The sequence below is a fragment of the Delphinapterus leucas genome, chromosome 15 (genome assembly GCF_059928025.1).
Source record: "Delphinapterus leucas isolate spDelLeu-1000000601 "Yukka" chromosome 15, BTC_Dleu_Yukka2, whole genome shotgun sequence".
Classification (NCBI taxonomy): Eukaryota; Metazoa; Chordata; class Mammalia; order Artiodactyla; family Monodontidae; genus Delphinapterus; species Delphinapterus leucas.
Genome location: NC_143143.1, coordinates 46,320,147 through 46,347,297, shown reverse-complemented (window position 1 = coordinate 46,347,297; position 27,151 = coordinate 46,320,147). Strand labels below are relative to the sequence as shown.

At 38.6% G+C, this 27,151-nt stretch overlaps 1 protein-coding gene across 1 annotated transcript in view; it reads left to right on the top strand.

Annotated features, from left to right (window-relative positions):
* MACROD2 (mono-ADP ribosylhydrolase 2) overlaps positions 1-27,151 on the top strand; it is a 1,987,750-nt gene that overhangs the window by 649,287 nt on the left and 1,311,312 nt on the right. The gene's annotated exons all lie outside the window — the stretch shown is intronic.

Sequence of the window (27,151 nt, the reverse complement as noted above, 5' to 3'; positions counted from 1 at the left end):
TGAAACAGAGAAATAAAAATATGAGCAAAGTATACCTTATAGTATTTAAGTGCCGTGGAGTGACAGCTTCTAGAAATGATGCCAATTTCTTATTCCTTGTTCAGGTTTCTTGATTGTGGATGTGTTTAGAGCAAAGGAGATCAAAGTGATGTATTGTGTTTTCAGCTGCCATGTAAAGGCTGATTGGCAATTACAGCCGAGGCATCTGTCACACTTGGCTTTCAGGAAAAGCCATTGGAATGTGGTTGTCAGAGTGAGAATGTATTTGCTCTTTGAATGTGGAATGGTCAAATTTTCTATTATATTTGAATGGAGAGAAGTATTGCATTTGATTGACCTTGTTGCTTAGTCGTTTAGCCAGCTGGCTGGGGTGATGTGGAGTAAAAATACTGAAAGAGAAGCTGGTTAAAGGCACAGATTTTTTTTATCACATAATCTTCTGGGGTTGGGGGGTGGAGGTAGAGAGTTTCATTGCACCATTAAGTCATGCATTGATTGGAAATTGGGAAACCAATTAGTTGTTTATTCCATTCACCTGCTTTATATGATACCTCCTTGTGAATACATTTTTTTGTAAAAGTGAAGCTGATTTTTTTTTTTCTGTTTTAGTAGTGGAGAATATATGACTTAAAAATTATGACACAATCTTTGGGCTCTGTATAGACAGGTTGTATAAAAATGAATTTCTCATGGATATGTGTGAGTGGAGAGATAGTGTGTTCTATTTTAAAGTATGCTTACATTTGAAGATTTTTAGTAAACAGTAATATATTAAAATGGTATTTTTCTTTGTAACATTATAATACTGCATTCTGTATACCTTACGGTGTGTTGCTAGTGAAAGTATATCCACTATATACTGTTTAATTTTTTCTTTAATGACTTCTCATTTTTCTTTCCTTGTTAGTGTTTTTACCTTGTGTGAAAGTTAAATCATGGGCCAAATGGCCCTCAGTCCTACTAAATATATATTTATGTCAAATAAAGTCCCTTGTATTTGTAATGGTGTTTAGAGCACCTCTCCCTCTGACTCAGAGGCGCTGAGTGTTAAAGGTGGTTTCCCTTTCCAGGATTATATGGCTCCATGTTTACCAAGATTGGTCATTCTTCCTTCTTACCACCATACTACCTCAGTGATATATAATAGTTGACAGATTCCACCCTGAGGACAAGCAGATTATTGATGATTTTCAGATTTAAGGTGTCTGTCCTTAAACCTAGTCTCCTATTGATTCACTACTTTCTTTCTTATGAATTAAAGCACAAATCAAAAATGTTTCAACTCTGAAATTTCTGAAGACAGCTAACCTCAGAATCATTAAATATGACCAAATAAAATGGTGGCTTTGCTGTATGGATTGACACCACGGTGATTTTGTTTCATGCGCTTGCCCCTGTTTGACATCCCTTTGTATGAGCTTCCTTTGATCCTCATTCAGCTCAGTTCAGGGCTGTTGAAGGCTTGTATACCACCAGGCACTAAGGTACAAAGATCAGTCTATACCTGTGCTTGAGAAATTCCACAGTTGGATTTCCTGGGCAGCCTGGGGCAAGTGAGTCTTTGTGTGACAAGGACTCTAGCCATGGAAAGTCAATCCACAGAACTCAGTACAGAATCTGTGTGAGCTGAGATACTGAATCAGATGACACACATTCAAGTCACTGTGCACCAGCCCACAGGGCACGTCTAGTAAAAAAAATCATCCAGCAGGATAGAAATTCCCAGACTAGAATGGCAGTGCCACCTCAAGAAAGTCACAAACATGGAGTATTTGTGACTAGATCTTGGTATTTCTCTATGCTTAATGAGATTAATGATTTATATTAAAAACATAAAAGCAATGAAAGCAATAAGGAATGAGTAATAATAGCTTACATTTTGCATACCACTTTGTAGTGTGTCACAGTACTTTCACAAAGCCTTGTATTTTAAATTATATTTTATAAACACTGTGTATGTTCATTTTCCCTTTTCCTATCCCTGAGAGCTCTTTTTCTTTCTCATCAATTTGGTTCATCCATTTCAGACTCATTAACAATCCACAGATGTGCTTTTGTAGAGAGAGAATGAAAAGGGAGCTCATTACATACTGTTTGGGTCATTTTCCCCCTCCATATTGAATAATTCCATGACAGTTTGACAGCAGAATCTAGTTCCTATTTGTCCTCTGTGACAGCGGTTTTATCATCTAAGGTACTAAAGCCAGCCATCCAGTCACCAGTGATAATATCTTCGCGCATCAGCAATTTGTTTGGAAAATGCTGTTGTCTGGGTTACAGACAAACTTGGTAATTTTGGACTGGTCTTTGCTTTTTTCATGCTTGCTAAATTAATTTATTCATAAATGCTTGTATTTGAATTACGTATACTTAGAGTCTGTATTCTGTGATTCATCATGATCAGTGGAATGATAAGCCTCAAAGATTTAGTGTTTCTTCACTGCTTGGATATTTTGAATGATGTCTTTTGATGTGGAATAGCCGATCATTCTTTTCAGAAGTAATCTTAAGAGTGGAAAGAATATTGGCCAATACTTCACTGAAGGCTATAGGTAAAGAAATGACTTAGAAAGTGGACTAAGGACTGTTTATACAATTTGATCTTTTGGTATGTTCTCTTTTACAATGTTAGGTTTTTTTTTGGATTCGTAATAAAATTTAGATTTCTATAGATTTTTAGAAGCTTGTCAACCTGTTGAATGTTTCTATTCATGCTCTCATCATTCTACCAGAGGGTCAGCTTCATGTGGGTGAGGCTTGTCTGTCTCAGTCATGATCCTAATGTCAATGTCTAGCATATGTGCTGAATTAATGAATGAGTGATCAAATGAATTGTTTCAGACATTTTCACCTGGCAGATAGATTTTTGCCTGTTGCTTCTACTTCTCATTCTTTCCCTCCTTCACTCCACTCTGCCCAGTCCTGTAGATTAATATTCTTAAGTCCAGAGTCCCTGTAATTGTCCACAAGGCTCTAGACGTGTGACCCCCTCTACCTCCTTCTGTCCTCTCCCTCACTCACACGGGCTGCTTTGCTGGATCTTTAATGCCTTTGCATTAGTGTTCCCTCTGCCTGGAATTCTAGTCTTCCAGACACCTGCGTTGTTTGCTGCCTCACCTACGGTACTTCAGATCCTTGCTCAGGTGTCCCCTCAGGTGTCATCCTAACCAACCTATTTTTAATTGCTCCTCTGCTTTATTTATAATTGCTTATCTATAGAATTTAACATTCAAATACACAGTATCATTTACTTATTTATTTTGTTTATTGTCTGTCTCCCCATACCAGAATGAGGGCAGAGCTTTTTTTCTGCATCTTCTTCATTTATTGTTGTAAAAACTACTTAGAAAAATGTATGACTTAAAAAAATGCTTAGAAAAATACTTGACACATAACAGGGGTTCAAAAAATATTTGTTGAATGAATGAATAAAATCTAACTCTACTCCTCTCCAAATCCTTCAGTGGGTTTTTCCTCAAACGCACACTTGTTAACCTGATTATCTTCGGCCTTCCATGATTTACTGTTCTGTCTTGAGCTACTTACCTTTTATATGATCTGAATTGCTCAGAATGGCATGTCTGTACATGGGCTCTGTATTGGGGGCTTTCTAGAAAATTCTGTCTTTCTTCCTTTCTACTTGTCTTCCAGACTCAGCTCAGATATCACTTCTGCCATAAAACAACTCAACTAAAAGTGCCTTCTTTTGCCTCAAAATCCAGAAAACTGCATGTTAACGTGCTGAGGGCCCTTTTTACTTGCTACATTTTATTGTTCTATATGCAAACTTTCCACCTTTCTAGAAGTCCCTTGTTTATAATGTATACTAGAGAAATATCTATCAAATGAATTAGTTGTTAAAGGTGGAGATTGGTTTATAATTGTTGGTGGGGGGGATGTAAAAAACATATTAATATTTCTAAGAAATTATGAAATCAGTGATAGATATCCATTGTGGTTTTTGTTTATTTTTAAAATTTTATTTATTTTATTTTTTGGCTGCATTGAGTCTTCGTTGCTGAGTGCAGGCTTTCTCTAGTTGTGGCGAGCGGAGGCTACTCTTCATTGTGGTGCACAGGCTTCTCATTGCGGTGGCTTCTCTTGTTGCGGAGCATGGGCTCTAGGTGCGCGGGCTTCAATAGTTGCAGCATGTGGGCTCAGTAGTTGTGGCTCGCGGGCTCTAGAGCACAGGCTCAGTAGTTGTGGCACATGGGCTTAGCTGCTCTGCGTCATCTGGGATCTTCCCCAAGCAGGGCTCGAACCCCTGTCCCCTGCACTGGCAGGTGGATTCTTAACCACTGTGCCACCAGGGAAGTCCCCCATTGTGTTTTTTAAATCATATTTTAACATACATCTAATTCCAAAGTCTCTTGTCTAAGAAATTTACTCTTTTTTCAAATTGAAATATAGTTGATTTACAATGTTGCCTTAGTTTCAGGCGTACAGCAAAGTTATTCAGTTATATATATATATATATATATATATATATATATATATATATATATTCTTTTTCAGATTCTTTTCCATTATAGGGTATTACAAGATATTGAATATAGTTCCCTGTGCTATACGGTAGGACCTTGTCGTGTATTTTATATACAGTAGTGTTTATCTGTTAATCCCAAACTCCTAGTTTATTACTGCCCCCCACCCTACCGCCCTTTCCCCTTTGGTAACCATAAGTTTGTTTTCTATGTCTCTGAGTCTATTTCTGTTTTGCAGATAAGTTCATTTGTATCATTTTAAGAAATTTACTCTTAATGGACCTTCTCCTAAAAGTGAACAAATAAAAATAAGAAGCCATATCAACTTTACTTAATGACTTTCAGCGTAGCTCACATGTCTATTCTACTTCTTGAGAATGCTCCACTTTTAGGCTTTAGAGCTGAATAATCATCAAAGATAAGTGGAAAATATGTTAAATTTGTGTATATAAAATGGTGGAACCTGTTTCTTTTATTCCTTCTATTTAATCTTTGTAAGACATCAAAGGGTAATACTAGCATCCAACTCACAGTTTTTTATTAATCATTTGAAAGGAAACTCTAGGGTGAGAGACCGTAGCATAACATGTTTGAGTAGCATAGAGCGGTGGGAATCAGAATCCTTATTTTATTCCCAGGTGCAATAATAATCAGATGATAGTAGCTTAAACGGTACTGTTGACAGTAATTAGTACTTCTCTTGTACCCTTCATCAAGAAATCGTAGTACTTTGAGACATTAGCTCATTAGTCCTTTTGAAATTTCTATGAGGAACTGACATGGCAATATTTTCTTCCAACACAGAGAGAAATTCAGGTACAGAGAGGTTAAACCTGTTGCTCGCAATAGCAAACTAAGTCTGTATTAGAGACATGGTAGTGACCAAGTAAATTTTCCTGAGATAGGGAGAGAGTCCATGGCAAGTGTTGGCCAGGCCTGCTGCCTGTTTTTGTAAATAAAAATTTATCAGAATGCAGCTGGGCCCATTTGTTTACATATTGTCTATGGCTACTTTGACGTGACAGAATTGAATGGTTGCAACCAGGATTGTATGGCCACAAGCCGGAAACATTACTGTCTGGCCAACAGATAGTTGGCCAGATAGTAATGAAAATTTGCTGAAAAAGTTTGCCAACAACTGGTCTATGACAATCCTTACTTTTTATAAAGGAGGAAGCTGAGATTTATAGAGGTTAAATATTTATTGAATTTTAATGAATGTATGTGACTTACTCAGATCACTGTTGACAAAAGTGAGATTAAAATACCTGCCATCTCTTTCTTGGGACAGTCCTTGCTTCTGTTGCCTCAACAGAACATCACTTTGGGAGGATGACCTGAAGCCTTTTAAATCTTTCAAATTATAAGACCACCTTGGGGAAAAAAATGCCTGGGAAAAAAATGGTCATTTTTCTCAACAGGGTCAGAATTGGAAAATGAATAAGTCAAGTCCCTGAAGGGACAGTTAATTCAAACCACCAGAGTATTAGGCGATACATCTTTATTCCTTGCTTCCTCCAGTGGTGTTAGTCAGTGTACTGAAAGGGAGCCTGTAGTCCTGAGGAGATTCAGTTTCTAGAGTAGGTAACTCATAAGATGGCTTTGAGTTAGTTCTCTGCAAAACACTGCAAAACATGACCTGATTTCAGCCACCGTGGCTCCCCCAGCAGGTGTCTGATTGTGAAGGCAGTGGAGAGGGCATGCTGCTAAGAGTGTGACTGCCAGTCTCTGATGGAAACCTGAGGGCCCTCATGAGCCCCTTCCAAAATTAAATGACTTACATTCCATCAAAAGAAAAATGGCTTTTGAAGAACATAAAAGCACCTTCCTTCCTGAAGAGAGAGATGAGAGTTTTCCTCCTAAAATCAACTCTGATTGGCTCATTTCCCTTAAGTGCTTTAGGAATTTAATTTCTGTCTGAATCTATTTCTTTATAGTCACCACCCCTTTCATTTATATTAAGGGGTTTTGTATAGTTTATCTCCTTAGTGATCCTCATGATGAGTGTGGGAAGTGAGAAGGACAGAAGGTTCTCATAATGGGCTACCTGGAGAAGCAGCAGCAACGTCTCCTGGGAACTGGTTAGAGATGTAGACTCTGGTGCCCCACCCCAGACCTACTGAATCAGAAACTCTGTGGTTGGACAAGCTCTCATATGTTTCAGTGTGAGAACCGTGACCTACACAGTGGTGTAATTCAGGGCAGAACCCTTGCCTTTTGATTCCTCGCCCAGCGCATAACACAGGCATCCTTTTGGGTCACAGGTTAGGGCTTTCTTTGAAGAGACTTCTGACAGGCTCTTCTTTTCCTTTGTGGCACTTACACACTTAGTGATGGTATCTATATTTGTTTGTTTACTTGTTTATGGCCTGTCTTCTCAAACAGGATAACAGTTTAAGGAGAGCAGAAGTCACATCAGTCTCATTCACCCCTAGAATCCTTAGGATCTAACATAATACCCAGTTCAGAGTTGGAGGCTTTCAGTACATATTTACTAGAGGAATTAATGAAAGGATTGTCTTTGTCATTGTCATAGTTGCACTGCCAGAAACCAACCAAGAGAACACTCCAGATAAGCCTACATGATTCCAGAAATCTGCAGAGCTAGGACTGCTGCCTCTTGTGGTAGCATCTCTGTTACCCTGTCACCCAGCACGATGCTTGCTCAGAGATTCTAGCACCGTAAGACAGCACAGGGGCACAATTGGCTTAATTTGTCCACATGGTACACATATAACCTACACTTAGATTATGTTCTTTCATTTTTTTTCATTTTGATTTGACTCATTTTGGTAACATAGATTCCATCCCCAAGTAGCTTTCTGATGAAATAACTAAAAATCCTAATAGTAAATAATGTCTTTTAAAAACGTCTACATTTTGGAAGCAACTAGGTATTTACATTGTTGCATTACTGGCTGAGTGTAGAATAAATGCATGTACTTGGCTTGCACTATTTGACATCTTAGCAGGCCTTCAGAGGACACTGTCTATACCTTCTTTTTCCTATGTGATCAATAGGAAATAACAGTGTAAATCAATTCTGAGAAATAATGTAAATGGACTCTCCAAGGCAATTCCCGCTGTGGAATAAGTAGTTAGCGTTGACACTGGCATTAACCACAGGGGGAGTAATCAGCCTTTGGACGTGCCTAATCAGAGTTACCAGCTAAGATTAAAAAGGAGCTACTGTTGCGCAGGATTTAAAAGATGAACATTTGAAGGTGTTCTCATAAATTAAAGCCATCAGAATTGCTTTGAGTAATTTAGGTTGCTTTGAGGTCAGGCACAAGCAAACAGGAAAGGTTAATCTCAGAGCCATGGTAGTTAATGTGCAGGAACAGCGGAATACATTTATTGAAATAAGCAGCAGACACTGAGCTAAATGAAGATTTTCCTCCAGTGCTAAAATGTTCCTTGAGTTCCTGCTAACATATATGATTCAAATAAAAAGTGGGTAGACTTATTAACTATCCTTGCAATTAATCACTAATCCCAAAGATTAAATATTAGACCGCGTCATGGCTTGATGAGAGGTGTTTCCAGTTGAAAATATTGATGGGACCAAGCTCTGCACTATGGAATAAAAGATTGATCCTAGGTCAAGTATACTAATTGTCAAGGTAGAAGGTCCGAGGAGAAGTCCTGAATCCAGGATATTCTAATTGTTTGGTCAAGCCCTCTGAGCCTGGGTTTCCTCATCCATGATTAGCTGGGGGTGGGCATATCTACCTTAGGCAAGTTTGTTAAAGAGTAGACACAGAACCACTTTTTAATAGTGTAAGACATATAGCTATAAGATTGTATTATTACTTGTGAAATACTTCCCATACCTCATTAACTTATTCAATCTATGTTTATTGACGCTTTCTCCGGGCTTGAGTGCTCTTCTAGAGTGTAGAAAACTACAGTGAAGAAGATAGCCAAGGTCCTGTCCTCTTCCATCTTAGGTTGCAGCAGAGTGAGGCGGAAAATAAACACATGCACGTAAAAGCAAAGCCTCTCAGATGATGGTAAGGGCTATGAGAAAAATAAAAAGTTCTGAGAGAATGGACAGTGGAGTGAGGGGACTACTTTTCCGTGGTGGTCAGGGAAGGCCTCCCCGAGGAGTTGATGCCTGAGCTGAGAGCCACGTAGCTATCTGGGGAGAAAGTCATTGCTGGCAGAGGGAAAGCACTTTACCACTGGGTTAAGAAAAATCACCTTGCCTGACGTGTAAAACGAGATAGTCCAAGAATTTTTCTTTCTTTTTTCTTTTTTGACATCTTTATTGGAGTATAATTGCTTTACAATGGTGTGTTAGTTTCTGCTGTATAACAAAGTGAATCAGCTATACATACACATATATCCCCATATCTCCTCCCTCTTGCGTCTCCCTCCCACCCTCCCTATCCCACCCCTCTAGGTGGTCACAAAGCACTGAGCTGAACTCCCTGTGCTATGCAGCTGCTTCCCGCTAGCTAGCTATTTTACATTTAGTAGTGTATATATGTCCATGCCACTCTCTCACTTCGTCCCAGCTTACCCTTCCCCCTCCTCATGTCCTCAAGTCCATTCTCTACATCTGCGTCTTTATTCCTCTCCTGCCCCTAGGTTGTTCAGACCATTTTTAAAAAATTTTTTTAGATTCCATATATATGTGTTAGCATATATGGTATTTGTTTTTCTCTTTCTGACTTACTTCACTCTGTATGACAGACTCTAGGTCTATTCACCTCACCACAAACAACTCGATTTCGTCTCTTTATATGGCTGAATAATATTCCATTGTATATATGTGCCACATCTTCTTTATCCATTCATCTGTTGATGGACACTTAGGTTGCTTCCATGTCCTGGCTGTTGTAAATAGAGTTGCAATGAACATTGTCGTACATGACTCTTGTTGAATTATGATTTTCTCAGAGTATATGCCCAGTACTGGGATTGCTGGGTCATATGGTAGTTCTATTTTTAGTTTTGTAAGGAACCTCAGTACTATTCGCCATAGTGGCTGTATCAAGTTACATTCCCACCAGCAGTGCAAGAGAGTTCCCTTTTCTCCACACCCTCTCCAGCATTTATTGTTTGTAGATTTTTTGATGATGGCCATTCTGACTGGTGTGAGGTGATACCTCATTGTAGTTTTGATTTGCATTTCTCTAATAATTAGTGATGTTGAGCATTCTTTCATGTGTTTGTTGGCAATCTATATATTTTCTTTGGAGAAATGTCTACTTATGTCTTCTGCCTATTTTTGGATTGGGTTGTCTGTTTTTTTGATATTGAGCTCCATGAGCTCCTTGTAAATTTTGGAGATTAATCCTTTGTCAGTTGCTTCATTTGCAAATATTTTCTCCCATTCTGAGGGTTGTCTTTTCGTCTTGTTTATAGTTTCCTTTGCTGTGCAAAAGCTTTGAAGTTTCATTAGGTCTCATTTGTTTATTTTTGTTTTTATTCCCATTTCTCTAGGAGGTGGGTCAAAAAGGATCTTGCTGTGATTTATATCATAGAGTGTTCTGCCTATGTTTTCATCTAAGAGTTTGATGATGTCTGGCCTTACATTTAGGTCTTTAATCCATTTAGAGTTTATTTTTGTGTATGGTGTTAGGGAGTGTTCTAATTTCATTCTTTCATATGTAGCTATCCAGTTGGCCCAGCACCACTTATTGAAGAGGCTGTCTTTTCTCCATTGTATATTCTTGCCTCCTTTATCAAAGATAAGGTGACCATATGAGCATGGGTTTATCTCTGGGCTTTCTATCCTGTTCCGTTGATCTGTATTTCTGTTTTTGTGCCAGTACTGTCTTGATTACTGTAGCTTTGTAGTATAGTCTGAAGTCAGGGAGCCTGATTCCTCCAGCTCCGTTTTTCGCTCTCAAGATTGCTTTGGCTATTCGGGGTCTTTTGTGTTTCCATACAAATTGTGAAATTTTTTATTCTAGTTGTGTGAAAAATTCCAGTGGTAGTTTGATAGGGATTGCATTGAATCTGTAGATTGCTTTGGGTAGTAGAGTCATTTTCACAATGTTGATTCTTCCAATCCAAGAACATGGTATATCTCTCCATCTATTTGTATCATCTTTAATTTCTTTCATCAGTGTCATAATTTTCTGCATACAGGTCTTTTGTCTCTGGAGGTAAGTTTATTCCTAGATATTTTATTCTTTTTGTTGCAGTGGTAAATGGGAGCGTTTTCTTAATTTCACTTTCAGATTTTTCATCATTAGTGTATAGGAATGCAAGAGATTTCTGTGCATTAATTTTGTATCCTGCTACTTTACCAAATTCATTGATTAGCTCTAGTAGTTTTCTGGTAGCATGTTTAGGATTCTCTATGTATAGTATCATGTCATCTGCAAACAGTGACAGCGTTACTTCTTCTTTTCCAATTTGGATTCCTTTTATTTCTTTGATTGCTGTGGCTAAAAATTCCAAAACTATGTTGTGTAATAATGGTGAGAGTAGGCAACCTTGTCTTGTTCCTGATCTTAGTGGAAATGCTTTCAGTTTTTCACCATTGAGGACGATGTTGGCTGTGGGTTTGTCATATATGGCCTTTATTTTGTTGAGGAAAGTTCCCTCTATGCCTACTTTCTGGAGGGTTTTTATCATAAATGGGTGTTGAATTTTGTCAAAAGCTTTCTCTGCATCTATTGAGATGATCGTATGGTTTTTCTCCTTCAATTTGTTAATATGGTGTATCATGTTGATTGATTTGCGTATATTGAAGAATCCTTGTATTCCTGGGATAAACCCCACTTGATCATAGTGTATGATCCTTTTAATGTGCTGTTGAATTCTGTTTGCTAGTATTTTGTTGAGGAGTTTTGCATCTATGTTCATCAGTGATATTGGCCTGTAGTTTTCTTTCTTTGTGACATCTTTGTCTGGTTTTGATATCAGGGTGATGGTGGCCTCATAGAATGAGTTTGGGAGTGCTCCTCCCTCTGCTATATTTTGGAAGAGTTTGAGAAGGATAGGTGTTAGCTCCTCTCTAAATGTTTGATAGAATTCGCCTGTGAAGCCATCTGGTCCTAGGCTTTTGTTTGTTGGAATATTTTTAATCACAGTTTCAATTTCAGTGCTTGTGATTGGTCTGTTCATATTTTCTATTTCTTCCTGGTTCAGACTCGGAAGGTTGTACATTTCTACGAATTTGTCCATTTCTTCCATTTTATTGGCATAGAGTTGCTTCTAGTAATCTCTCATGATCCGTTGTATTTCTGTAGTGTCACTTTTTACTTCTCCTTTTTCATTTCTAATTCTATTGATTTGAGTTTTCTCCCTTTTTTTCTTGATAAGTCTGGCTAATGGTTTATCAATTTTGTTTGTCTTCTCAAAGAACCAGCTTTTGGTTTTATTGATCTTTGCTATTGTTTCCTTCATTTCTTTTTCATTTATTTCTGATCTGATCTTTATGATTTCTTTCCTTCTGCTAACTTTGGGGTTTTTTGTTCTTCTTTCTCTAATTGCTTTAGGTGTAAGGGTAGGTTGTTTATTTGAGATGTTTCTTGTTTCTTAAGGTAGGCTTGTATAGCTATAAACTTCTCTCTTAGAACTGCTTTTGCTGCATCCCATAGGTTTTGAGTCATTATGTTTTCATTGTCATTTGTGTCTAGGTATTTTTTGACTTCCTCTTAGATTTCCTCAGTGATCTCTTGGCTATTAAGTAGTGTGTTGTTTAGCCTCCGTATGTTTGTATTTCTTACAGATTTTTTCCTGTAATTGATATCTAGTCTCATAGCATTGTGGTCAGAAAAGATACTTGACACAATTTCAATTTTCTTAAATTTACCAAGGCTTGATTTGTGACCCAAGATATGATCTACCCTGGAGAATGTTCCATGAGCACTTGAGAAGAAAGTGTATTCTGCTGTTTTTGGATGGAAAGTCCTATAAATACCAGTTAAGTCCATCTTGTTTAATGTATCATTTAAAGCTTGTGTTTCCTTATTTATTTTCATTTTGGATGATCTGTCCATTGGGAATTGCCATTCTTATTTTGAGAAGAAAAATTAATTCCACTTCTGTTCTGTTTTGTTGCTGTTAGCTAAGTGAAGCAGAGGTAACTTCCTAAGTACATTTGTGGCAGTGCCCTTCCAAATCTGTTTGTGGTCTAGGTGGTGTGTTTCCCATTAGCTCCTTCATTTTTCAGAACCATCTAGAGTTTGCTCCATGTCTAATCACACATTATTTGTGAAATCCATATAATTTCCTGAGAGCTTCTGAAGCTTTCCTTTCCCTACCTGTGACATTTTGAGGAAAGATTTATTCCCCATCTGTGTTTATTCTGCTTTGTGAAGATCATCAGAGACAACCTGAAATGTTTTTTTTTTCAAATTCTCTTTCAAATTGTGTCTGTTTTGCATTTAGGGTTCAGTTACCCATTTGAAGCTGTATGGAGGACAAGGGGCTGTCTTAGAAATCCCCCTCTTTCCAGACACTCAGTTTTTGCTTTCTTTCATCATGGCGCATGATGCCAAACGATTGTCTTTCCTTACATGGCCAGGTGATTTTTTTCCTGTTTTAATGTTACTCCTCTACTTGGGTGTGTCACATACATATATGTATACATATACATGGACACGTCATTTTTCATGTACTCCCTTAGAAGTATGTTCTTATTATGCTGAACACAGATTTCCTTCTGCATTATAATGTGTTTTATGAGTATAGAATTCAGGGCTTTTTTTTTCAGTTTTTGGGACTATTTGGGAAAGTATTCTGGGAGAGTTTGGGGGTGGTTTGATGGAACTGGGATGGAGGACTTTAGGGATCCCCTGGGAAAAGTATACTTTGCATCTAACGATCTGTCTGGTACATACTAAGTAGTGATAAGTGTTTCATTCATTCAGAAAACACTGATTGGTTCCTAAAATATGTGCCAGGTGCTTGGCTTATCTTTTGGAAAAGAATAATATGCAAAACAGACAGGGAGCTTGCCCTCCTGGAATTGAGTTGAGCTGAAATGAACAAGTGACTTTCCCAAGATCACACAGATTTAAGTGATGAAGCCTTACCAGGAGTCCAAATTGTCAGTTTTTCCGTCTGTCATCCTTTCTTCTTTTTCATGGGGGTTTTCTTTGGGGCTTCATATAGTGAAAAAATCTGGTGGTGTTGACCTTCTTGCCTCATGCTTCTTTGGGGGTTTCCTATGCAGTGACCAGTGGAAATGGTCAGTGGATTCCAACATATTTGTACCCTGGGAGGGGAGGAGGGACATGGCACACCTCTCTTTGTCTAGTATTGTAAATGACTTGGGAAAACCGTTTTCTAACTTGGCATCAGGGGTACAGGCCCTTCTTAACTTGGGTGTGGTGTAACATTTGCCCGACATTTTCTAACGACACATAGAGCACAGTCCGGTAATCCCTATGAACTCAGAGGTTGATATTTCACATTACTTAAGAATAAGGCAGACAGTGATTTGTAAACACTATTTTCAATAATTAATTGTGATTTGATGTCCATATGTTTTAGGAAAAAAAATCTTTTGTATCTCTAGTCCCTCAGACAGAATATCAAACGTGCATTGTTATACCATGTGGAAACCAATTAAACAGACAAATTCGTTACCTATGGATTCATTCTATTTATTTTCTTTAGAAGCACCTGTTAAAAATAAGATTGACACCTGTCTGTCAAAGCATCTGTACCAAGTTATGTTTCCCACACATAAAAGACATGGGTGGAGTTCAGGAGTCCTTGCCTGTCCTCTGGTATTATGGCCTCTCTGCTCATTTGTTTACTTTCCCTTTCTTTTTTCCCTCAGTGCATTGTATGCCTGTCAAATTTTTCTTGAACTGTTTGATTGATTGACTTGTGGCATAATCCATTTTAGAGATAGACTTTGGAACTTCCTGAAGTCAGAATTAACCCATAAGAAATATTTAAGTGGATGCCCTTCCTGTCTGGAACTTTCTTTCTATTGATATTCACATCCCATAAAATGGTTAAGAACGTGGGCTTTGAAGCCCAACATTCTGGACTCAAATTCAGGCTCTGGATTTGGGCAAGTTATGAAACCTCTTTGTGCCTCAGTGTTGCCACCTGGACATGGGAATAAGAATAGCCCTGCTCTCACAGAGATGCTGAGGATTATGGGTCAGTGTCTGGCTGCACTCAGAGCACTGCTGGACTCCATGTAAACGCTGTGTAAGGTGAGCTGTTTTTCCCTGAGGTTATCCTGACTACCTTATCTGAAATGTCACCCCATCACCCTCTATTCTCTTGCCCTGCTTTACTTGACATCACAGCCCTTATCATCATCTGAGGTTATTTTATGTTTTATTGGTTTGTTTGTTGAATGTTTGTCTCTTCCACTAGAATGTAATCTTCATGAGAGCAGGGACTTTATTCACTATTGTATCTCCTGGTCTGAGGAAGTCTTCAGAACCATTTGTGAATGAACAAATGTATGTGCACAGAAACTTTAATTACTTATAATTATTAGCAGAGTTACTGGAAGAACTAGCCTAAGAAAACATTTAGTTTCGTACTCTACTTATTTGGCTCTTCCAGGAACTTGGTCAATAGTTAAAAATAAGCTAGGAAAATAGCATTAATATACTGGGAGGTCAAGCCCATATTTGACATTTCGTATATCTACCAAGAATGTTTTAGGTGTGCTGTACATTTTTTTCCCCTATTTCTCAAAACTGTAGATTAAGTAGTAGTGTCAGGATGAAATAAGGCAGAGAGGAAGTGGTCTAAAGAACTTGACCTGGGAAGCATGTCCTGACTTGCTTGACTGAAAGCCAATAGATTGGTAGGGAGATCCTTTCCCATTGATTTAGTCTGTGTTCAAAGATGATCTGCAAGCTCAATTTATTGTTTAACCTCATTAAAACAGAGTGATAATATTATGGGTTTGAAATATGTTATGACTGACTTTCTGATTGAGACTGCTAGCCCCAGGGCTTACAACTTACATGTAAATGTGTTCAAAGGGGAAATATTGATGTTTGTTTCCTCTGTGTTCACACTGTTTCAGACTTTATGGTGAATAACAAAGCTTTACAACTTGTTTTTCACAAATAGGATGCTAGGGACTTGCAGCAACATGGAAAATCTATTTATTATTTTGTGTCAGAGTTATCTGGGCCATCTCCCCCTTAACAGACCCGCAGAGCTAATTGTTGCTTGGGGTAGAGAAGGAAATAGCATAATAGCCAGTGGTTAGAGAATATTAATTTCACATAAATAGAATTTCCTTTTACTACAGGGAAGGTAATTTTCTGACCACTAGGCAATAGAGTGGAATTTACTGTTAACCCCAATTTTGCCAGATGGGTGAAGGCATAACCCACGCCATCATGACTTTAGGACTTCTGACATAAAGTTTTAAAAATATAATTACAGTTTCTTGCTTAGGAATCACCTCTGCTTTCAGCACTTGTAGTTGCAGCTATGGTCCTGAGACCACTGCATCAAGTAGGGAAAAAAAGAAAATTGAGGTGATTTGAGGAAGAGAGAAAAAAGATTACATGGGGTGTCCATGCAAAAAAAAAAACAAAAACCCTTAACCACAGCATGTATCTGGGTAATGGGCATATTCAGTGGGTGAATATCCCAGTTATAAAGCCAGTCCAACACGGCTTGTATGTGAAGCATATCAACTGCTTCATCTGAGTGTTCCACTTGGCATTTATGGGGGGAGTTGGACAGTCCCCCTTCTCAGAGTAAACAGACCTCACAGTAGATTTTACCCAATCCATCATTTTGGAGAGTGTTATGTGCCTGGATCATCTGTAGCTCACTTGTTCCCTAGTGAGCAGTGAGTCCTGTGTCAACCCAAACAGGTTCTTCTGCTCTGCAACATTCAAAACCAAAGACACTGCCCCAAACTAGTCACTCTCACAAACTATTTTAGTAAATGTTCTTCAGGAAGCTGAAGATACAGATCCACAAAATGAGGCAACTCCATCACAGTATACGCTCTCGTTTCAGTAGTGTCTTGACCGCCCTACATGGACTACCTTCTTGGTGACCAGAGGTACCTTCGTTGTCTTGGTGTAATTTTTCCCTATTCAGGCTGTTTTGTGGCCACACCTCAGACTGACCAAAATCTAAGCATGGTCTAGCATCAAGGCCCAACCCAGAACTTTCTTTTTAGCTACTACAGATGACAATAAACAAGGAAATGTGTTTAGCATGGTTCTTATTTTGCATCTCCTTATGTACCCAGTGAGCCAACTTGGGAATCAGATCTACTACCATTCCTAAATTCCACTGGTAACTTTTAACTTTAATAACTGCTCATGGTGTAGCTGCAGATTTACACAATGTGACTAGGGTTCAAAAGTTCTACATTACTGGCCCTTTCATCTTTTCTCTTCCCAAACCATGCATTTCTCTGAGCCAAGGTGGGCCTGGTAAATCCCAATTCTGCCACTTCTATTTTTTTTTTTCATGTGATGTCTGAAACATTTATATTAACATATTTCCATACAACTAACCCAAAGAAAGTTTAGTATTAGTTGTTTTTTGTTTGTTTGTTTTTTTGTACTGCAGGTTCTTATCAGTCATCAATTTTATACACATCAGTGTATACATGTCAATCCCAATCGCCCAATTCAGCACATGACCATCCCCACCCCACCACGGTTTCCCCCCCTTGGTGTCCATACGTTTGTCCTCTACATCTGTGTCTCAACTTGTGCCCTGCAAACTGGTTCATCTGTACCATTTTTCTGTGTTCCACATACATGCGTTAATGTACGATATTTGTTTTTCTCTTTCTGACTTACTTCACTCTATATGACAGTCTCTAGATCCATCCACGTCTCAACAAATGACTCAATTTCGTTCCTTTTTATGGCTGAGTAATATCCCATTGTGTATATGTACCACATCTTCTTTATCCATTCATCTGTCGATGGGCATTTAGTTTGCTTCCATGACCTGGCTATTGTAAATGGTGCTGCAATGAACATTGGGGTGCATGCGTCTTTTTGAATTATGGTTTTCTCTGGGTATATGCCCAGTAGTGGGATTGCTGGATCATATGGTAATTCTATTTTTAGTTTTTTAAGGAACCTCCATACTGTTCTCCATAGTGGTTGTATCAATTTACATTCGCACCAACAGTGCAAGAGGGTTCTGTTTTCTCCACACCCTTTCCAGCATTTGTTGTTTGTAGATTTTCTGATGCCCATTCTAACTGACGTGAGGTGATACCTCATTGTAGTTTTGATTTACATTTCTCAAATAATTAGTGATGTTGAGCAGCTTTTCATGTGCTTCTTGGCCATCTGTATGTCTTCTTTGGAGAAATGTCTATTTAGGTCTTCTGCCCATTTTTGGATTGGGTTGTTTGTTTTTTCACTATTGAGCTGCATGAGCTGTTTATATATTTTGGAGATTAATCCCTTGTCCATTGATTCGTTTGCAAATATTTTCTCCCATTCTGAGGGTTGTCTTTTCATCTTGTTTATGGTTTCCTTTGCTGTGCAAAAGCTTTGAAGTTTCATTAGGTCCCATTTGTTTATTTTTGGTTTTATTTGCATTACTGTAGGAGATGGATCAAAAAAGATCTTGCTGTGATTTATGTCAAAGAGTATTCTTCCTATGTTTTCCTCTAAGAGTTTTATAGTGTCCGGTCTTACATTTAGGTCTCAAATCCATTTTGAGTTTATTTTTGTGTATGTTGATAGGGAGTTTTCTAATTTCATTCCTTTACATGTAGCTGTCCAGTTTTCCCAGCACCGCTTATTGAAGACACTGTCTTTTCTCCACTGTATATCTTTGCCTCCTTTCTCATAGATTAGTTGACCATAGGTGCGTGGGTTTATCTCTGGGCTTCCTATCTTGTTCCATTGATCTATGTTTCTGTTTTTGTGCCAGTACCATATTGTCTTGATTACTGTACCTTTGTAGTATAGTCTGAATTCAGGGAGTCTGATTCCTCCAGCTCCGTTTTTTTCCCTCAAGACTGCTTTGGCTATTCGGGGTCTTTAGTGTCTCCATACAAATTTTAAGATGATTTGTTCTAGTTCCGTAAAAAATGCTCTTGCTAATTTGATAGGGATTGCATTGAATGTGTAGGTTGCTTTGGGTAGTATAGTCATTTTCACAATATTGATTCTTCCAGTCCAAGAACATGGTATATCTTTCCATCTGTTGGTATCATCTTTAATTTCTTTCATCAGTGTCTTATAGTTTTCTGCATACAGGTCTTTTGTCTCCCTAGGTAGGTTTATTCCTAGGTATTTTATTCTTTTTGTTGCAGTAGTAAATGGGAGTGTTTCCTTCATTTCTCTTTCAGATTTTTCATCATTAGTGTATAGGAATGCAAGAGATTTCTGTGCATTAATTTTGTATGCTGAAACTTTACCAAATTCATTGATTAGCTCTAGTAGTTTTCTGATGGCATTTCTAGGATTCTCTATGTATAGTATCATGTCATCTGCAAACAGTGACAGTTTTACTTCTTCTTTTCCAATTTGTGTTCCTTTTATTTCTTTTTCTTCTCTGATTGCTGTGGCTAGGGCTTCCAAATCTATGTTGAATAATAGTAGTGAGAGTGGACATCCTTGTCTCGTTCCTGATCTTAGAGGAAATGCTTTCAGTTTTTCACCACTGAGAATGATTTTTGCTATGGGTTTGTCGCATATGGCCTTTATTATGTTGAGGTAGGTGCCCTCTATGCCCACTTTCTGGAGAGGTTTTATCATAAATGGGTGTTGAATTTTGTCAAAAGCTTTTTCTGCATCTATTGAGATGATCATATGGTTTTTATTCAATTTATTAATATGGTATATCACATTGATTTATTTGCATATATTGAAGAATGCTTGCATCCTTGGGATAAATCCCACTTGATCGTGGTGTATGATCCTTTTAATGTGTTGTTGGATTCTGTTTGCTAGTATTTTGTTGAGGATTTTTGCATCTATATTCATCAGTGATATTGGTCTATAATTTTCTTTTTTTGTAGTATCTTTGTCTGGTTTTGTTATCAGGGTGATGGGGGCCTCATAGAATGAGTTTGGGAGTGTTCTTTTCTCTGCAGTTTTTTGGAAGAGTTTGAGAAGAATGGGTGTTAGCTCTTCTCTAAATGTTTGATAGAATTCACCTGTGAAGCCATCTGGTCCTGGACTTTTGTTTGTTGGAAGATTTTTAATGACAGTTTCAATTTCATTACTTGTGATTGGTCTGTTCATATTTTCTGTTTCTTCCTGGTTCAGTCTTGGAAGGTTATACCTTTCTAAGAATTTGTCCATTTCTTCTAGGTTGTCCATTTTATTGACATAGATTTGCTTGTAGTAGTCTCTTAGGATACTTTGTATTTCTGCGGTGTCTGTTGTAACTTCTCCTTTTTCATTTCTCATTTTGTTGATTTGAGTCCTCTCCCTCTTTTTCTTGATGAGTCTGGCTGATGGTTTATCAATTTTGTTTATTTTCTCAAAGAACCAGCTTTTAGTTTTATTGATCTTTGCTATTGTTTTCTTTGTTTCTATTTCATTGATTTCTGCCCTGATCTTTGTGATTCCTTTCCCTCTGCTAACTTTGGGATTTGTTTGTTCTTCTTTCTCTAGTTCCTTTAGGTGTAAGGTTAGTTTATTTACTTGAGGTTTTTCTTGTTTCTTGAGGTAGGCTTGTATAGCTATAAACTTCCCTCTTAGAACTGCTTTTGCTGCATCTCATAGGTTTTGGATCGCTGTGTTTTCATTGTCATCTGTCTCTATGTATTTTTTTATTTTGTCTCTGATTTCTTCAGTGATCTCTTGCTTATTTAGTAACGTATTGTTTAGCCTCCATGTGTTTGTGTTTTTTACATTCTTTTCCCTGTAATTTATTTCTAATCTCATAACGTTGTGGTCAGAAAAGATGCTTGATATGATTTCCATTTTCTTAAATTTACTGAGGCTTGATTTGTGACCCAAGATTTGATCTATCCTGGAAAAGGTCCCCTGCGCACTTGAGAAGAAAATGTAATCTGCTGTTTTTGGATGGAATGTCCTATAAATATCAATTAAATCTATATGGTCTGTTGTGTCATTTAAAGCTTCTGTTTCCTTATTTATTTTCATTTTGGATGATCTGTCCATTGGTGTAAGTGAGGTGTTAAAGTCCCCCACTATGATTGTGTTACTGTCGATTTCCTCTTTTATAGCTGTTAGCAGTTACCTTATGTATTGAGGTGCTCCTATGTTGGGGGCATATATATTTATAATTGTTATATCTTCTTCTTGGATTGATCCCTTGATCATTATGTGGTTTCCTTCCTTGTCTCTTGTAACATTCTTTATTTTAAAGTCTATTTTATCTGATATGAGTATAGGTACTCCAGCTTTCCTTTGATTCCCATTTGCATGGAATATCTTTTTCTATCCCCTCACTTTCAGTCTGTATATGTCTTTAGGTCTGAAGTGGGTCTCTTGTGGACAGCGTATATATGGATCTTGTTTTTGTATCCATTCAGCAAGCCTGTGTCTTTTGGTTGGAGCATTTAATCCATTCACATTTAAGGTAATTATCGCTATGTATGTTCCTATGACCAGTTTCTTAATTGTTTTGGGTTTGTTTTTGTAGGTCCTTTTCTTCTCTTGTGTTTCCCACTTAGAGAAGTTCTTTTAGCATTTGTAGTAGAGCTGGTTTGGTGGTGCTGAATTTGCTTAGCTTTTGCTTATCTGTAAAGCTTTTGATTTCCCCATGGAATCTGAATGAGATCCTTGCTGGGTAGAGTAATCTTGGTTGTAGGTTCTTCCCTTTCATCAGTTTAAGTATATCATGCCACTCCCTTGTGGCTTGTAGAGTTTCTGCTGAGAAATCAGCCGATAACCTTATGGGAGTTAGTTCCCTTGTATGTTATTTGTTGTTTTTCCATTGCTGCTTTCAATAAGTTTTCTTTGTCTTTAATTTTTGCCAATTTGATTACTATGTGTCTTGGCGTGTTTCTCCTTGGGTTTATCCTGTATGGGACTCGCTGTGCTTCCTGGACTTGGGTGGCTATTTCCTTTTCCATGTTAGGGAAATTTTCGACTATAATCTCTTCAAATATTTTCTCTCGTCCTTTCTCTCTCTCTTCTTCTTCTGGGACCCCTATAATGTGAATATTGTTGCATTTAATGTTGTCCCAGAGGTCTCTTAGGCTGTCTTCATTTGTTTTCATTCTTTTTTCTTTAGTCTGTTCTGCAGCAGTGAATTCCACCATTGTCTCTTCCAGGTCACTTATCCGTTCTTCTGCCTCAGTTATTCTGCTATTGATTCCTTCTAGTGTAGTTTTCATTTCAGTTATTGTATTATTCATCTCTGTTTGTTTGTTCTTTAATTCTTCTAGGTCTTTGTTAAACATTTCTTTGCATCTTCTCGATCTTTGCCTCCATTCTTTTTCTGGGGTCCTGTATCATCTTCACTATCATTATTCTGAATTCTTTTTCTGGAAGGTTGCCTATCTCCAATTCATTTAGTTGTTTTTCTGGGTTTTTTCTTTTTCCTTCATCTGGTATATAGCCCTCTGCCTTTTCATCTTGTCTATCTTTCTGTGAATGTGGTTTTTGTTCCGCAAGCTGCAGGATTGTAGTTTTTCTTGCTTCTGCTGTCTGCCCTCTGGTGGATGAGGCTATCTAAAAGGCTTGATGGGAGGGACTGGTGGTGGGTAGAGCTGACTGTTGCTCTGGTGGCAGAGCTCAGAAAAATTTTAATCCACTTAAATGTTGATGCGTGGAGCTGGGTTCCCTCCCTGTTGGTTGTTTGGCCCGAGGCAACCCAACACTTGAGCCTACCTGGGCTCTTTGGTGGTCCTAATGGTGAACTCTTGGAGGGCTTACACCAAGGAGTACTTCCCAGAACTTCTGCCAAGCCACAGCCACCCCCCGCCTCTTTAGGAGACCTTCCAACACTAGCAGGTAGGTCTGGTTCAGTCTCCTATGGGGTCACTGCTCCTTCCCCTGGGTCCCGATGCGCACACTACTTTGTGTATGCCCTCCAAGAGTGGAGACTCTGTTTCCCCCAGTCCTGTCGAAGTCCTGCAATCAATTCCCACTAGGCTTGGAAGTCTGATTCTCTAGGAATTCCTCTTCCCGTTGCCAGACCCCCAGGTTGGGAAGCCTTACGTGGGGCTCAGAACCTTCACTCTGGTGGGTGGACTTCTGTGGTATAAGCATTCTTCAGTCTGTGAGTCACCCACCCAGCAGTTATGGAATTTGGTTTTACTGTGATTGCGCCCCTCCTACCTTCTCATTGTGGCTTCTCCTTTGTCTTTGGATGTGGGGTATTTTTTTGGTGAGTTCCAGTGTCTTCCTGTTGATGATTGTCCAGCAGCTAGTTGTGATTCAGGTGTTCTCACAAGAGGGAGTGAGAGCACGTCCTTCTACTCTGCCCGTGAATTCTTAACCCCAATTCTGCCACTTCTGACACCTTTTCTGAACTCTTTTACTCACAACTTTTCTGACACCAAATTTATGCGTGTGTGTGTGTGTGTGTGTGTGTGTTTTGTCATACAAATGCTCTAAGTCTTTTGGTGGCAACTGGATGTCCTACGATTCAATTCAGTTCTGACACTGGGTACCTGGAGTTAGTGTCAGATGCCACAAATTAAGGCCTCAGCCCCCCAAGACTGCCCCCACTTCAAATGCCAGCCAAAAGTCCCAGCTTTTCACCAGTACTTCTCATGGACGAGCTATAATTTGAGGGTTCCTATGACCTTCCTCAGGTTTGAAAATTTGCTAGAATGACTCACAGAACTCAGGGAGACTGTTTACCTACTATTGTTGGTTTATTATAAAGGACACAACTCAGGAACACTCAAATGGAAGAAGTGTAGTGGGGGAGATACCAGAATGCATGGAGCTTCCACGCCCTCTCAGGGTACATCACCCTCCCAGCACCAATGTGGTCAACCTGGAAGCATTCCCAACCCCAAGGTGCAGGAGTTCATTATGTAGGCATGATTGATTAAGTCATTGGCCATTGGTGATGAACCCCTTCTCCAGCCTCGTCCCCTCCACGAAGGTCCAGCGGGTGAGGCTAACCCTCTAATTACATGGTTCCTTTGGCAACCAGCCCCCACCATGAGCCATCTGTGGGTCACCTCACTAGCATAAACTCGAGTTTGGTTAAATGAATAACAAAAGATGCTCCTGGGCTTCCCTGGTGGCGCAGTGGTTGAGAGTCCGCCTGCCGATGCAGTGGACACGGGTTCGTGCCCAGGTCCGGGGAGATCCCACATGCCGTGGAGCAGCTGCGCCCGTGAGCCATGGCCGCTGAGCCTGCGCTTCCGGAGCCTGTGCTCCGCAATGGGAGAGGCCACAACAGTGAGAGGCCCGCGTACCGCAAAAAAACAAAAACAAAAAGAAAAGATGCTCTGTCACCTCTGTCACTCAGGACATTCCAGAGGTTTTAGAAACTCTGTGTCAGGAACCTGGGGTAAAAGACCATATATATATATTTTTGTATATTAAAAATATGTTATGTATATCTTGCTGTATTACAGTAATCAGTCTCACAACTTGAAATACATTTATGCAGAAATATTCTTAAGCATGTATACTAATAATATGTGTCCCCATACCTACAAGAAAGCTAATTTCTTTCCCATACATATCTAGTTTCACCACAGAACTTTAAATCTAGAAGTTGGGGTTAACTTCTCCTCATATTAAAAGAACATTATGGGTATTCTTTGAGAGATGATATTTAACCATGACTTTTTAGTGTGTGTAACATATACTCATGTATTATAATTTGAGGAAAATTCATTTTTAGCATCTTATATTCATGTAAGGGTCATCTAGGACCCCTATTTTTAAGCCAGATGCCACATAGCATTAACTTACATGATATTATAAACTGAGTTTTATAGCACTATTTCAAAAATTTAAGTAATAGATCTTTCAGGTCATAATTGAATAGCATAAGGTAAAACAAAAGTTCCATTTGTGAAGCTAAACATCACGCAGCTATTCAGTTATTCTTGGGTGTAGATGTGTAAGCTTATACTTTTACAGTTAGACCATATGTGTCCATTTATTTTTCTGTGATAGATGTGCCAGATAGCCAAAACCTTTGCTTAGTACCTTGGGGGAAAGGGGGCCTTTGACATGTGCACTGATTTTATGCCATTCTAGTCACATGTTGTACAAAATCCATTTAAATAGGAGAACTAAATTGCTTACGGTAGTAAGCTACATTTCTCAGTGAATGCTGGTACATTTTGATGCATGCTGATCTGGGCTCTGACACAGTCATCATCTACATATCAAACATATGCATTTAGCCTTCAGAACAGAACCTGGCACTGCTGGAGCTGTGAGAGTGAGTTCGCTCCTCGAAGCAATCTTTCCTCTTCCTCTTTGGAGAAAGAACTTATCATTGGTGGCCATTGTCCATTGTCTAAAGAGTCCATTGTCTCAAGCCTCAGAGTGGCCTTTCCAGTGAACAAAAAGAGATTCTGTAGCATGGTGAAGATTTGAGACCCTGACTCATCTTTCTTCCCTTCTATGAGAGAATGCTTGTGGTCATGAGGCCTGCAGTTTAAAAGATGAGCAGTAAATGTACTGAAACACCGATGTTAAAAAAAGGTACAAAATATCAGTAGAAAACAAATCACTAGTTTTACCTTTGCAATGGGTGAAACACAAAGTACACAAATGATGATTTCTTTGCCCACAGAACACTCAGGCTTCTCTTCTGCCTTTTGCGTTTTTGTATGTCATTGGTATCTACATATATTTTGTAGATACTTTCCACTTATGACTTTCTGATAATTCAAATATATGGCTTACATGATTATTCACCTTCCCTTACTTTCATTCTATCTTAACTAGCCTAAATTGAAGGCCCTTAAGGGCCTTGTATGTTCTCCATGTCAACTCCTAAACATCCATACTTCTAACAACTGATGTGGAACTCCTTTGATGACTGTCCTTCAAGTTTGCCTCATAGGTGATGCCACTTGACTGAAAAGTCCTCTTGGTAATCCAGTGATTAAACCCTTCCAGCTGAGGCCCAAGGGGGATCTCTTGTGCTGAATTGCACTGCACAGTAAATGACATTATAGTACGGTTTTAACTTATGAGTTAACTGAATGAATGGGAACTTTGCTGTTGCAATTCATTAGTATTCTGTGTGGTAAAGCAAGACTCGGTGCTGCCAGTGGGAGCCAGTACAATCTTCTCATAATTATCATATCAGTGTATTAAAGGTACTTTAACTAAAAGGAGAAATACCCTTGTAAAGAAAGTCTAAGTTGGCCTAAGGAAACAAGGTGATCACTTCTGTATGTCACTGAGCTCTGCCTGTGTGGCACATCCTGTCTAGATACTTCTGCAATATCACCTCATTTTTATCTTCAGAACAACCTTGTGTGGTAGGGTCTTCTATACCCCTGTTTTGTATATGAGGAAAATCAGGCACAGAGAGGTTAAATAACCTGCCTGAGATCCCATAGCTTGTAAGAGTAGAGCAAGGATTCAAACCGAGGTCGTCCTTCTCCATGGCTCTGCACTTGAAAATGAGATTTTATCTCATCCTTAGGCATAAACATTTGCTTTATATATGAATTAATTTCATTGACATTGTTTCTCTTTTATTTCTTTCCCCTTGTTGTGAAAGTTGATGATAACATTTTTAACTTAAAAATATTTAAACTCAGAAGAGTACTGAGAAAAGTAACAAAGACTCATGCATCACCAAGAGTCTTAAAAATATTAACATTTTGGCTTCTTTACCTCCACTCTTTGTTTTCTAAATAAAAGAATAAGTAATTTTTGACAATGTTCTTCTCCTCAATCCTATTCCTTCCTTTTCTTCTTCCCATTCCTTGCCCAAGAGCGACAACTCTTAAGAGCTGGATATAAAACTTTCTAGAATATGTTTTGATATTTCTTCCACGTATATAGAAATACAGATTTCCCTGCTATCCCAAAATAGAGCATTCCTACGAAAACTTTCACAAACCAAAATGGTGTAAAGTGAAGAAGCAATTACCGTTTTTTTTTTTGGTAAATGTTAAAATCATCTTCAGATTTATTCTTGTTAGTGAAAACAGGTACTAATGTAGGTCTTTCATAAAAGCAGAGCAACGTAAAGTGAACTTTAGAAAAGCGGGGGATAGCTGCAGCTATAAACCATACACACTATGGTTTTGTGTGTTTAAATGTATACATAAGTCCTCACGTTGTATAGACCATACTGTTTCTTAGCCTTTTCACCTAACATTAGGTTTCTGAAACCTCTCTGTAGTGCTTTACCTAGCTGTAATTCATTATCAGGTGCTGAATTTAACTCTGTCTTCTAGATACGCCATATTTTATGTGTTCATTCTCCAATCAGTGGGTGGCTAGGTTGTTTTCAATATTCTATTATAAACAATACTGAAGCAAACATTTGTCAGTATATATGGCTTCACATGTGTGTGCCTCCTGAGGTGAGCTTGCTGGTTGGGAGGGGCTGAGCGGTGAACTCCAGCAATGAGTGTAGAACAGCAACAAATGGGGAAGTGGGCGCTTGAGAACCACGCCTGAGAATTAAAGGAAAGAACCAGCAAGAACATTCACTGTGGTTATGAGACGATTAGCAATACATCTGACTGCTAATAGATAATCTGTTTGACTGCTTATAATCTATGTCCAGGCTTTATGAAGTCCCTACAAACAAATGTTAGGCTTATGTGAGGTTTAATAAAGAAAACTCTGAGCTAAGAGGCAGGAGACCTGGATTTTCTCCCCAGCTGTGCTCTA